The sequence below is a fragment of the Amblyraja radiata genome, chromosome 1 (assembly GCF_010909765.2).
Source record: "Amblyraja radiata isolate CabotCenter1 chromosome 1, sAmbRad1.1.pri, whole genome shotgun sequence".
Lineage (NCBI taxonomy): Eukaryota > Metazoa > Chordata > Chondrichthyes > Rajiformes > Rajidae > Amblyraja > Amblyraja radiata.
The window spans coordinates 141,473,936-141,488,539 of NC_045956.1; the positions used below are offsets into that span (position 1 = coordinate 141,473,936).

The 14,604-nt window shown below is 43.1% G+C and overlaps 1 protein-coding gene across 1 annotated transcript in view; it reads right to left on the reverse strand.

Annotated features, from left to right (window-relative positions):
• Positions 1 to 14,604, reverse strand: part of golph3 (golgi phosphoprotein 3) — a 55,514-nt gene that overhangs the window by 25,328 nt on the left and 15,582 nt on the right. The gene's annotated exons all lie outside the window — the stretch shown is intronic.

Consider the following 14,604-nt stretch of genomic DNA (forward strand, 5'->3'; position numbering starts at 1 on the left):
TGCTGGAGAAACTCAGCGGGTGCAGCAGCATCTATGGAACGAAGGAATATTTCCTTCGCTCCATAGATGCTGTTGCATCCGCTGAGTTTCTCCAGCATTTTTGTGTAACTAAATAGAATTGCCTGAAGAAGGGTCCCGACTCAGAACTTCACCTATCCACGTTCTCTACAGATGCTGTCTGACCTACTGAGCTCCTCCAGTACTTTTCATTTTTGCTCAAGATTTCAACATCTGCAGTTTCTTCTGTCTCCGTTATTTGTTTATTGATTTATAACAAACGATGCCAAATGTAATTAAAACCAATATAGCAGGAAGATTGAAACACTTTTGTTTGGGACTGCAGTACTACAAATAATTAAACAGAAGACTCTTTGATTTTTCCAACTGGAAAGCGAGGCCTGAAATAAAATGGTAGTTGGATGCAAATGAAACATGTCCTGTTTTGCATTATCATTCAGCACATCACATCTGTATATTCCCAAAAGAGTTACTTTTCCACCTACTATGCAGACCTGTTATTGTAGAATGTAATCTCATAACCAATTTGAAGTGTAGGATACACAACAACTACTTTTCACACAGGGTGTCTATAAACACATCCCTGCCCTTCTCCCAATAGTGCCATGGACAGAACCTTCTTGTTTGAAAGAAAACAATCTGACAGTGTATCATTCTTCAATACTGCAACAGAGTGGTACGTCCTTGTGCATAATTTGAACCCACAATGTTCTACCTCAGTACACAAGAGAATTACAACTGAGTCCTGGCCAATACTGAGAAAATGGATGCATCTTCAAAATCCTAACTAATCAATTTAGGCATGTGAATCTGGAAGAAAGATGAAAAAAAGTTGAAGTTTTTGTCAAATTTATGATTTTGCATTGACTGCACACCTATGGAGGATGAGGGTACCACTGACCACATATTTTAGATTTCCATGTTAACAATGCACATACAAACGCTTGTCAGTTTTGCAGAGGTTGAGGGGAGACTTGTTAGAAGTATATAAAATTATGAGAGGCATAGATACGGTAGACAGTCAAAATTATTTTGCCTGGGTAACAATGTGGTGGTGGAGACAGATACGATAGTGGGGTTTAAGAGGTGTTTAGACAGACACGTGGAAGTGCAGGGAATACAGGGATATGGATCTTGTACAGGCAGATGACATCAGTTTAACTTGGAATTATATTCAGCACCGTTCATGTTCTGAAGCCGGGGCCGTTCCTGTGCTGACCTGTTCTACAGTGTATGTTCTAAAATACGTTGGGGCTGAGTGAAAGTTCCCTCAGTCCTTCAGTATCCACACCTATTGCTATAAAAAAAAACAAAATACCTAAATAACAGCTCTTCTCCAATTATCCCCAGAACGATTACAAAGGAGTAATAACCACAGAACATTCAATAAAGTTTGACAAAAGCAGGTTTCAGAAATACTAAATTATAGTTTGTCATTTTTCATCCAATCTTACTTTACAGTGGAAAAGGAGCTAGTTGGTTAATGGATTGTTGAGAATTCTTTCAGCAAGTTAATAGCCTCCGTGTCAGGGATGTTGGCCTGAAGAATGATCAGATGAAGGCCTGGATAGATTGAATGTGGAGAGGATGTTTCCACTAGGGGGAGTCTAGGACCAAGAGGTCATAGCCTCAGAATTAAAAGACATTCCTTTAGGAAGGAGATGAGGAGGAATTTCTTTAGTCAGAGGGTGGTGAATCTGTGGAATTCATCGCCGCAGAAGGCTGTGGAGGCCAATTCAATGGATATTTCTAAGGCAGAGCTGGATAGATTCTTGATTAGTATGGGTGTCAGTGGCTATGGGGAGAAGGCAGGAGAATGGAGTTAGGAGAGTGAGATTGAATGCAATTGGCTAGCTCCATCTTGCATTCCATGTTATTGAATCTGGTCAAAAGCCTTGCTGAAGTCCATATAAATAACATCTTCTGCTCTTTAAATAATATTTAAGGAAAGTGCCCAAGCTCGATGGGAGGGAGAGTGTGAGGGTGTGGAGACTCCAGGCATATTTATGTGATTATTTTTACACTGTTTGTGACCTCTATTTAGTTAGTATTTCACAAAAAACATTATAGATAATGCTTGGAATACCAAGATTTTTCCTCTCACCTTCTCCCTGCTCATCTCCCATTTCCAAGTCCAACATTTCCCCTTTATCCCCCTTCGTTCCCAGTCCCCTTCCACCCATATCCCTTCCTCCGGCTTTACATTTCACTCCTCCTTTTCTTTCTTCATCTGACACCCTTATCTCTTCTTTTCATCTATAGCCGTTGCTACTTCATCCATCTGCCAATCTCAGCACCACCCAACCCCCCTCACCTGTATCTACTTATCATGGGCCACACCTACATCTCTTTTCCAACTTTCTTCCCCTGCTACTCTAAATAATCTGATTAACCCTAGCCCAAAAATCATCTGTAAATTCCTTCTACAGTTGCTGCCTGACCTGCAAAGTTCCTCCAGCACTTTATTTTTTGTATTCATGAAATAGGTATGGATACATAGATACATAGACCATCGGTGCACGAGTAGGCCAATCGGCCCTTCGAGCCAGCACCGCGATTCAATGTGATCATGGCTGATCATCCACAATCAGTACCCCGTCCCTGCCTTTTCTCCATACCGCTTAATTCCGCTAGCTCTAAGAGCTCTATCTAACTCTCTTTTAAATGCATCCAGTGAATCGCCCTCCACTGCCTTCTGAGGCAGAGAATTCCACAAATTCACAACTCTCCGTGTGAAAACGTTTTTCCTCATCTCAGTTCTAAATGGCCTACCCCTTATTCTTAAACGGTGGCCACAGGTTCTGGACTCCCACAACATCGGGAACATGTTTCCTGCATCAAGCGTGTCCGATCCCTTAATGATTTTATAAGGTTCAATAAGATTCCCTCTCATCCTTCTAAATTCCAGTGAATACAAACCCAGTCGCTCCATTCTTTCATCATATGTCAGTCACGCCATCTCGGGAATAAAGGTCGTGAACCTACAATCCTTCAATAGCAAGAATGTCCTTCCTCAAATTAGGAGACCAAAACTGCACACAATACTCCAGGTGCGATCTCACCAGGGCCCCGTACAACTGCAGATGGACCTACACTCAACTCCTCTTGTTATGAAGGCCAACATGCCTTTAGCTTTCTTCACTGCCTATTGTGCCTGCATGCTTACTTTCAGTGACTGATGTACTAGGGCACCCATGTCTCGTTGTACTTTCCCCTTTCTTAACCTGACCCCATTCAGATAATAATCTGCCTTCCCGTTCTTGCCACCAAAGTGGATAACCTCAGATTTATCCACATTATATGGCATCTGCCATGCATCTCACCCAGCCAGTCCAAGTCACCCTGGATCCTCATAGCATCCTCTTCATAGTTCACACTGCCATCCAGCTTTGTGTCATCTGCAAATTTGCTAATGATACTTTTAATTCCTTCATCTAAAACATTAATGTATATTGTAAATAGCTGCGGTCCCAGCACCGAGCCTTACGGCACCCCACTAGTCACTGCCTGCCATTCTGAAAGGGACCCGTTAATCCCTACTTTTTGTTTGCTGTCTGCCATCTAATTTTTTTATCAATACCCCACCCCTAATACCATGTGGTCTAATTTTGCTCACTAATCTCCTGTGTGGGACCTTATCAAAGGCTTTCTGAAAGACCAGGCACACTACGTCCACTGGCCCTCCCTTGTTCATTTTACTTGTAATATCCTCAAAAAAAATCCAGATTTGTCAAGCATGTCCCCTTAGTAAATCCATGCTGTTACTGCCATCCAAATGCGCTGCTATTACATCTTTGATAATTGACCAGCATCTTCCCCGTCTTTGATGTCAGGCTAAATTCTCTGCTTTCTCTCTCCCTCCTTTCTTGAAAAGTGGGATAACATTAGTTACTCTCCAATCCACAGGAACTGATCCAGAATCTATAGCACATTGAAAAATGATCACCAATGCATCCACGATTTCTAGAGCCACCTCCTCGAGTACCGTGGGATGCAGACCATCAGGCCCTGGGGATTTATCAGCCTTCAGTCCCATTAGTTTACTGAACACCATTTCGTGACTAATCATAATCATATTTTATTAGCCGTATATTTTGCAACATACGAGGAATTTGATTTGCAGTCATACCAATAAAAAGCATTTTACATTTTAACATAACCATCCACCAGTGACTCCTCCACATTCCTTTCTGTGATAGAAGGCGAAAAAAAAGTTCAATCTCTTCCCTTCTTTGTTCTTCTGCGGTCGGGGGTTTCGAGCCTTCTGTTGACGGGACGATCTTGGCTCCAATGGCCGGCGATCGGGCCCCCGCGTCGGGGCGATCAAGCTCCCGCATTGGGGGGGATCTCAGCTCCCCCGCTCCGGGCGATCAGACCCCGGGTCGCGGCTAGTTGAACCTCTTGCGACTTTGGAGCTTCCCGACATCAGTCTCTACCAGAGACTGCGAGCTCCTCGATGGTGAAATCTGCAGGCCGCGGTTGTAGCGTCTATCCCAGGCAAGGGATCGCAGGCTCCGATGGTAAGTCCACGCCCCCGCGGTGGGGCTCAGTCAATCTCGAGCAAGGCCGCCAGCTCCATGATGTTTGGCCGCAGAGCGACTGGAGATACGATCCAGAAAACAATCGCATCTCCGGCAAGGTAAGAGATTGAAAAAAGTTTCCCCCGACCCCCTCCCCCACATAAAACAAACCAGAGAACATCAACACATACTGTTAAAACACACTAAAAATAACAAAAAAGACGAAAAGACAAACAGACCACTGGAGAGGCTGCCATCGCTGACGGCTCCACCCGGAGGATGTGAATTTCCTTTAGTTCTTCCATCACCCAAGATCCTCTGTCCCCTAGTACAGCAGTCTCCAAACTATGGCCCACGGGCCACATCCGGCCCGCCACAAGATTTTATCCGGCCCGCAGCAAGCTCTGAGCTCCGGGCACCCCCGGGTCCTAAAGTCCAGCGTCAGAGAATTTATAGAGTGTTTGCAGCATTTGCTCTCCACACAGGATCTTTGGAAGAATGGGTTCAAACCGAATTCCCGGTTCCAGGTGGGATCCTTGATTCCTTATTTCAGTCGCCACCAGACCCTTCCCTCACCTCTCTCTCAGGTACACCATGTCAGTATCGGTGCTGCTTCCTACTCTCATTCACCGCTTTAATGCTTTATCTCCCTCACTGCCAGTTTCCAACCAGCCCCCACTTTCCTCTGCTCGAGCCCCAACTGCTTCCTTCTCTTTCTCGCCGTCTCTGTCTCCGATTCAGAGAAAACACGAGTGACGTAAGTCCATTCCAAGCCCGCGGACGCCATTGACTACCTTGTCTATCCATTACCCCTGTTTGCGTATGGGAACTGGAATATTCACTCCAAGATCGAGTCCGTACAGCAAAACTGACACTTCTTTCCTTCTGCAGTTGTTGAGGGCCCTTGTGAGACCACACCTAGAGTATTGTGTGTAGTTTTGGTCTCCAAATTTGAGGAAGGACATCCTAGAAGGACTGCTATTGAAGGAGTGCAGCGTAGGTTCACGAGGTTAATTCTCGGGATGGCGGGACTGTCATATGCTGAGAGAATGGAGCGACTGGGCTTGTATACTCTGGAATTTAGAAGGATGAGAGGAAATCTTATTTAAACATATAAGATTATTAAGGGATTGGACACGCTAGAGGCAGGAAACATGTTCCTGATGTTGGGGGAGTCCAGAACCAAGGGCCACAGTTTAAGAATAAGAGGTAAGCCATTTTGAACGGAGATGAGGAAAAACTTTTTCACACAGAGGGTTGTTAATGTGTGGAATTCTCTGCCTCAGGAGGCAGTGGAGGCCAATTCTCTGGATGCTTTCAAGAGAGAGTTAGATAGAGCTCTTAAAGATAGGGGAATCAGGGGATATGGGGAGCAGGCAGGAACGAGGTACTGATTGTGGTTGATCAGCCATGATCACAGTGAATGGCGGTGCTGGCTCAAAGTGCCGAATGGCCTACGCCTGCATCTATTGTCTATTGTCTTTATTTTTTCCTACGGCCCGCAAAAATGTGCCAAATATATAATGTGGCCCTCATGCTGAAAAGTTTGGAGGCCCCTGTCCTTGTACATCTGGGAGATTGTTTGTGTCTTCCTTCATCCTCGATAACAATCAGCACTGGAGCACCTCAAGGCTGCGTGCTCAGCCCATGCTTTACTCACTCTATACTCATGACTGCGTAGCCGGACATAGTGCGAACTCCATCATCAAATTCGCCGATGAGACCACTGTTGTGGGAGGAATCACTGATGGTGACGAGTCAGAATATAAAAGTGAGATCGACCTATAAAATGTGCCAAATATATAATGTGGCCCTCATGCTGAAAAGTTTGGAGGCCCCTGTCCTTGTACATCTGGGAGATTGTTTGTGTCTTCCTTAGTGAAGACAGAATCAAAGTACCTCATCAATTCATCTGCCATTTCCTTGTTCCCCACAACATATTCACCAGCCTTCACGGGACCCACATTTGTCTTAAATAATTTGTTTCCTCTTCACATACCTAAAGAAGCTTTCCTTTATATCCTCCTTTATATTCTTGGCTAGTTTTCGTTTGTACTTCATCTTTTCTCCCCGTATTACTTTTTTATTTACCTTCTGTTGATCTTTAAAAGTTTCCCAATCCTCTGGCTTTCCGCTCATCTTTGCTATGTTACACGTTATACTCAGAAAAGAACCAGCCTGATTCTGGATTTTAGACCACCCTGCTAATTCTATTAACCGATAATAATCAAGCTCTCCAAAGGCTTTGATGCGCTTTTCTAGCAAAAACTGATAGCTTGTTACAAAGCTATTAGATCTCAATTTGGATGCAGTAGGCACAAGTCAACCACAGTTTTTCCAGTTCAAAAAAATCAATTAGGATGAGATGGTAATCATTCTCAGCTGAAATATTTGATGTACTGGAAAAAATGTTAATATTATCAAAGCAACTACGGGATAATGATAATTTTAGTCAGACTACAGAGGGTGCTTGCCAATTTTGAAACAGCATACCTTGAGAAGAAGTGAATGCCCAAAAAAACGGGTCTATTGATGATCCAAAATGGAGAGTGCATAGAAACTGCTGTACTACAATTATTTCAATGTATTGTGAAATGCAACTTGCATAATCAGTGTCCAAATTTCAGCTAATTGTTTTTGAACATTCTCTGTTTGTAAAAGCATTTTCACTGTGAGGTTCAACATAATTTTTATTTTTTATCACCATGCAAGAGCTAATGCGTATTCATGCACATTATTTCTTGTGGCAACATTATTAAAGCCACCCATTAATGACCATACCTAACTACTCACATGCAAATGGTGAACAACATCCTTGAATTGTTAAGGGCCTGTCCCACTTGGGCATCATTTACGCGACAGGCCGGTAGTGACTGACGCGCAACTGTCGCGCGCAAATCACGCGTCATCATGCATCAGCGCAGTCGTCTGGTGCGTGTGACGTCATTAGAATACCCTGCTTCCCTATTCTACATCATGACCATCATGGAAGAACTACAGATTTTATTGTTACAGCAACAACAGAGACTTCTGTTAGCAGCAGCCCTCATAGTTACAGATCAGCCAGGCAGGAGAATAACAAGACAGGCTCACAAGAAACCCAGGAAGAGGTCTGTGTGGACGAGGTTAGAGATTACATGACGCATAAAAGGCGGGCCGACTGCATATGGGCAGCGTGTGGCGTCGCATGTTTACGTACGTTGACGCACGGTAACGTCACCACGCGATACATGTGTGACGTCGGGACGCCAGCGTGCGACGCCAATGCGTCAGCGTGCGTAGCTAATGCGTCAGCGTGCGTAAGCGATACGTCACGCAGGTGGCGTGCGAGGATTTCGGTACACTACAAAATCCTGGAGCGGCGCGTGATACTGTGCGCCACTACATGCGATTCCACGCCTCACCATGCGCTATGCGCGCGTCACCCACGCGCCGACCAATTTTCTACATGACGCGTAAATGAGGCGCAAATGACGCCCAAGTGGGACAGACCCTTTACAGTCTGTGTGAAGTGTTAACTCAAGAGTTACACCCAGCATCAAGGACCCATGATTCTGCTTTCATAATCTCTTATAGAAATTTACAAAATTCTTAAGGGGTTGGACAGGCTAGATGCAGGAAGATTATTCCCGATGTTGGGGAAGTCCAGAACTAGGAGTCACAGTTTAAGGATAAGAGGGAAGTCTTTTAGGACCGAGATGAGAAAATCATTTTTTACACAGAGAGTGGTGAATCCGTGGAATTCTCTACCACAGAAGGTAGTTGAGGCCAGTTCATTGGCTTTATTTAAGAGGGAGTTAGATGTGGCCCTTGTGGCTAAAGGGATCAGGGGGTATGGAGAGAAGGCAGGGATGGGATACTGAATTGGATGATCAGCCATGATCATATCGAATGGCGGTGCAGGCTCGAAGGGCCGAATGGCCTACTCCTGCACCTATTTTCTATGTTTCTATAAACTTACTTAGCCTAAACTCTATGCAATATAAAGGCTTTTATCAGTAGCTAAATTGTAAAATTGTATTGGATTGTATTCAATTTATTGTCATTATCTCATAAGAGACAACGAAATGTGTACAAAATGGAGACTTCAACGACAAAATTAGTTGGCTGTAAATGTTTGCTGGATAAATTTGCTATATCCTCTCATTTTGAAATACATTTGAAACAATTAAATGTGAACATTTGCCTTCTTCCTATACTAACCTGCTCAGCCTGCACTGTGCCATGAAGTAAATTCCATTACATATTAATGAATACAATTTAAAATCTCACAAACTACAGTTAAGGCATTTAATGACTGACTGTCTCTTATGGAGTAACTCACATGAGGTTGGCAAACTGCCTTTCCTGAAGTGCTCAGAATACAATGTTACAGAACAAATATGTTTGCTGTTGTGTCTTATAAGGCTAGGTTTTGTGTATAAAGAACAATTTGTAAAAGCTAAGTGCTTTCTTTCAATGACTTAAACCTGGATGTAACAATAGTATTATTCACATGTTTAATTAAAATGTAATTCCAAGATCTCATACCATGATTCACCTAGATGCAAGATACCACAAGAGGACAACAGTAAGAAAGATAATATGCAGAAGAACTTGCATCAGGAAGAAAGATCGAAAACAGTATAATCTCTAGATAATATATTTCATTTTTGATCTGATCAATGATCAATGCCAGGAGACTGAAGAATTGCTGATCTTTTACCACCATACTATAGCAGGAAAGGGATAAAGCTGTTTAGTTTGATTTGCTTATTGTCACGTGTACAGATATGGTGAAATGCTTCTTCTGCATGCTTTACAGTGACATGTACACAAACACAACCGATCATTTTCTGGAACAGCACGCAGTGTTGCAAATTCCGGCTCCATCTTGCAGCTTTCAATTCTCTGAAAAGTTTGATCGTGGCCAAAGGAGTTATCCAATTTATTAGCTCATTTAAGGCCTGGCATCCTGGCGGCACTGGATCAATAAAGTAGCAGTCGGCTTGGACCAGCGTGATGCCGTAGGCTTCTTCCAGCGGCACTTAGTGCAGCTGAAGCAAGTTGCACTCGATCTGTTCACTCACCTGACTGCTGTAGAACTCCACCAGCCGCTTCAGCCAACACCATAACCACCACAAACTCACCATCCAGTAGCCACCCCTCCGCTTTCGTGCATCGAGATTGCTATGTCTCACTTCACGAGCGAATCATAGAACTTTAAGGACACTTTCTAAGGTCACAGAAAATTAGATGAGTGGGTAATTATGGATGTTAAAAACCAGCTTGCCCTTTTGTGGATAAGGTAGAACATTTCTGATCCAAGCTGACACGGGTCCCTCCCTTTTCTGTTGCACAGGTGACCATATCAACCAATGCACCAGACATTTCCACTGTACACTTCTTTTGACATGGTCCATTTCCAATCTTTTCATTTCCTGGAGTCATCCATTTTGAAGAAAAGGAAAGGTACTCTGATAACCCTCCATGTATCTGTAACATTGTCTTGGTTTCTACCTTCACAGATGCTGCCTGGATTGGTGAGCTTTTCCATTGTTGACTGTATTTATTTTTAGATTTTCAACATCCATAGTATTTTGTTTTTGTAACATCACTTGCCATTAACACAACTGCAAATGGCTCAGTAACTTCTGACAACAGCCACTTAATATGTGTTCACGAAAACAACACCTTGATGTCTGACTTACTATTCAAATACATCAAGCAGAACGAAGATCCTGTTCTTGTTCAGTAGATGAGATTTATACTCATCAGCAAGTCAAGTATTTCAAGTCTAAGTATCTTCTTGACCCACTGATGTTAATCATTGTTAGCCAAGTTCACTCCGCACCCTTGTTGAGTGAAAAGGTCAGCATGGCCATATTTGTGTCGAGTCACGTGATATGGGGAAAATATTAAATGAATACTTTCCATCGGATTTTACTGAGAAGATCATGGAAGTTAAGGATTTGAGGCATGTGGATTGTGATGTGTTAGATCAGATGCAAATGACCAAAAAGGTGGTAGTGGCAGTTTAAAGCTCATTAATGTTGATAAATCCTCAGGTCTGACCAAGTACATTCTTAACTTTAGAAAGCTGGGGAGGAAATTGTGGATATATTTGCATCATCTTTAGCCACAAGTAAAGTTCCAGAAGACTGGAGGGAGGCTATGTTGTGTTGTTATTTAGGAAGGGCACCGAGGACAAGCCAGAGAACTACGGGCAGGTGAACCTGATGTCAGTGGTGAAAGAGGTTGGAGGGGATAGTTAGTAAGTAAATTTGCAGATGACATACAAAATTGGTTGGATTTTGGACACATTGTGAGGGATATCTGAGTTTACAACAGGATCTAGCTGGGTTGGGAAGGTGGGAAAAGAATGGAAAATGGAATTCAACTCTGACAAGTGTGAGGTGGTGTACTTTGGTGTTTCAAACCAAGCGAGTACGGTACCAGTACCACATTAAACGATAAAGACCCAGAGAGGTTGGTAAAGACACAGAGAGTATAGATGCATTGTCAGTCCCCTGAAAGTGGTGAGTCAAGTGAACAGTGTGCTGAAGAAAACTTTTGGCATGCTAGCCTTCATTGGGAAAGATATTGAGTACAAAAGATGGGATGTCATGATGCAACTGTACAAGTTGTTGGCGGGACCACATGTGGAGCACAGTGTGCAGGCCTGGTTGCCCAACTATAGGGAGGGTGCCATTAAGTTGGAAATAAATAGAGGGTTTAGAGGACTATGGGCCAAAAGCAGGCAAATGGGACTAGGCTAGTATGCCAAAGATATACACAAAATGCTGGAGTAGCACAGCGGGACAGGGAGCATCTCTAGAGAGAAGGAATGGGTGACGTTTTGGCTCGAGACCCTTCTTCAGACTGAGGATGCCAGACCTAGTATGCCAACTTGGTCAGCATGGAAAGTGTGCCAAAGATCTTGTTTCCATACTACATAGGTCTATGATTCCATGACAAGTACAAACATTTTCCCTATTCAGTCCTTTCATAATCTTTCAAAGCTCCATTAGTTCCATCAAAGAACCACCGCCTATTCTATCTTTTTTGACAGGTATAATTTCTCAATTAAAAAAAAATTCAAATTTCAATGGTGATCTTATAGATGTTGAATGCTAGCTCCCAAATGGAAAAAAACGTGTTCTTTTAACCCTGACCAATATCTTCACCAATGGTGTACAAAAATTCAGAATTTAAAAAGTAAACAATCAAAAATACTTCCTTACATTATGTGTTTCCGGGGCTTCATGGGAAAGTTCATCAAACACATTGGCTTATAAATACATTGATACCGACCGAGGTGCTACATGTACATTGCTGAAATTGCAAAACCCATGAGAACTTAAAAAAAAACAACACTGTTCTAACCTTGTACTTTTGCTGACAATAGCATTTACACAATAACCTAAAGTGAGTCTCATAATCACTTGCGTCATAACATTAACAGCTAAAAATCAAAGCTACTTATTTGCATGATATCACTCCCAAATTCAAGGAGTGACTGACTTTTCCCACACAGCATATTTGCCAAATTGAAAACATTATTCAAAGGATTAATTGATAAATGTAAAGTCGTCCCTGACAAATTATTTAAATAATTCAACAAGCATAATTCAGCAAAGCATTCAACAAGGTTCTGCATGGTAAGCTGCTCTGGAAGATTAGATTGCATGGGATCCAAGGACAGCTGAATGGTTAAAAAATTGGCTTTGTGGAAGGAAGCAGATGATGGAAGTTGCTTCACGGACTGGAGGCCTGTGACTAGTGGTGTGCCTCAGAGTTCGTTGCTGGGTCCGTTACTGTTTGTCATCTATATCAATGATTTGAATGAGAACGTCCATGGCCAGATTTGCAAGTTTGCTGATGATACAAAAGTGGATGGTTTTGCATAGTGAACATGGTTGCAAAAATTGCAGCAGGATCTTGGTTGATTGGCCAGGTGGGCTGAGGAATCGTTGATGGAATTTAATACAGAGAAGTGTGAGATGTAGCATTTTGGGAAGTCTAACATGGGCAGGACCTACACAGTGAATGATAGGGCTCTGGGTAGTGTTTAGAGCAGAGGGATCTAGGAGTGTACAGGTGCATGGTTCCTTGAAGGTCGAGTTGCAGGTAGATCGGGTGGTCAAAAAGGCTTTTGGCACATTGGCCTTTATCAGCCAGAGTATTGAGTATAGAAGTTGGGAGGCCATGTTTCAGTTGTATAAGACGTTGGTGACGCCACATTTAGAGTATTGTGTTCAGTTCTGGGCATCGTGTTATAGGAATGATGTTGTCAAGCTGGAAAAGACGCAGAGAAGATTTACGAGGATGTGCCATGACAGAGGGTCAGAGCTATACAGAGTGGTTGAGTAAGCTGGGACTCTATTCCTTGGCGCGCAGAAGAATGAGGGGTGATCTTATAGAGGTGTATAAGATCATGAGAGGAATATATCAGGTAGATGCACAGTCTCTTGCCCAGAGTGGGTCAATCGAGAACCAGAGGACGTAAGTTTAAGTTGAAAAGGAAAAGATTTAAGAGGAATCTGAGGGGTAACTTTTTCACACTAAGGGTGGTGGATGTATGGAACAAGCTGCCATTGGACGCAGTTGAGGCAGGGACTATCCCAACATTTAAGAAACAGTTAGACAGGTACACGGATAGGACAGGTTTGGAGGGATATGGGCCAAATGCAGGCAGGTGGGACTGGTGTAGCTGAAATATATTGGCCGGAGTGGGCAAGTTGGGCCGAAGGGCCTTTTCCACAATGTCTCACTCTATGACTCTAAATCAATAACCTTCCCTCCATAACATCAGAAATGGGAATGTTCACTGTGCAATGTTCAATATCTTTTACCACTTGACAGATATTGAAGGAAACCATACCAGAATGCAACAAGACTCCCTTCATTTTTGGCCATATCTTAAAGTCAAGGGATCAGCTTTCAAACAGTGTGGGAAAGCTTGGCATATGATTAATTGGGCTAAAGGAATGATAAATTATTTATATTTGTTTGGGTGGGATTATTTCAGGATTGCATTATTCTATATGCAGATGCATGCAATCCTGTGTTACTGCTTCACTAGGAACGTACATGATTTTTAGGTATACCTGTCGTTGCTCCTGCCAAATCCTCATTGAATCACAATTGGTCTCCCAGCTGGATTGTAATGGCCCAGTAATTGAAACACTGGCCCATTAGGTTACTTACTAAGCCCCCATAAATATTCCAATTTTCTAAGGAATGTCCCCTCAGCCTTCTCTGATTCAAAGAAAACAATCTTTCCTCATGGCTATATTTTTTGAGTCCTAGCAACTTCTTTGTATTATTTTCTTGCACTCTCCAAACAGAACAACTTCTTTCTTGCAATGTACCGATCAGAACTGTAGAACTCATACTGCAGTATTGAATTGAATACTTAAATACGTTATAATTTAAACATGTGAAGAATGAAATAAAATACCAGAGCAAAAGGAGGCTGCAGACGTTTGGCTGTTGAGTAGAGCTACTGCTCATGGAAAAAAGATGTTTTTATGTTTGGCTGTGATGGCTTTGACAATCCGGAGTCGCCTTCCAGAGGGAAGTGCTTCAAAGAGTTTTTGGCCAGGGTGAGAGGGGTCAGAGATCATCTTACCCGCTCACTTCCTGGCCCTTGCAGTGTGCAGTTCATCGATGGGGGGAAGTTTGCAGCCAACAACCTTCTCGGCTGATCGAATGATGCGCTGCAGCCTCCGGATGTCATGCTTGGTGGCTGAGCCAACCCAGACCATGATGGAGAAGGTGAGGACAGACTCTATGATGGCAGTATAAAACTGGACCATCATTGCCTGCGGCAGATTGTGTTTCCTCAGCTGCCGCAGGAAGTACATCCTCTGTTGGGCCTTTTTGACTGTGGAGTCGATGGTGGCCTCCCATTTAAGGTCCATGGAGATGATGGTTCCAAGCGACTTAAATGACTCCACAGATGTGACTGCGGTATTGTTGATGGTGAGTGGGGAGAGGGGAGGGGGAGCTCTCCTAAAGTCTACAATCAATTCCACCGTCTTAAGAGCATTGAGCTCCAGGTTGTTGCGATGGCACCAGGACG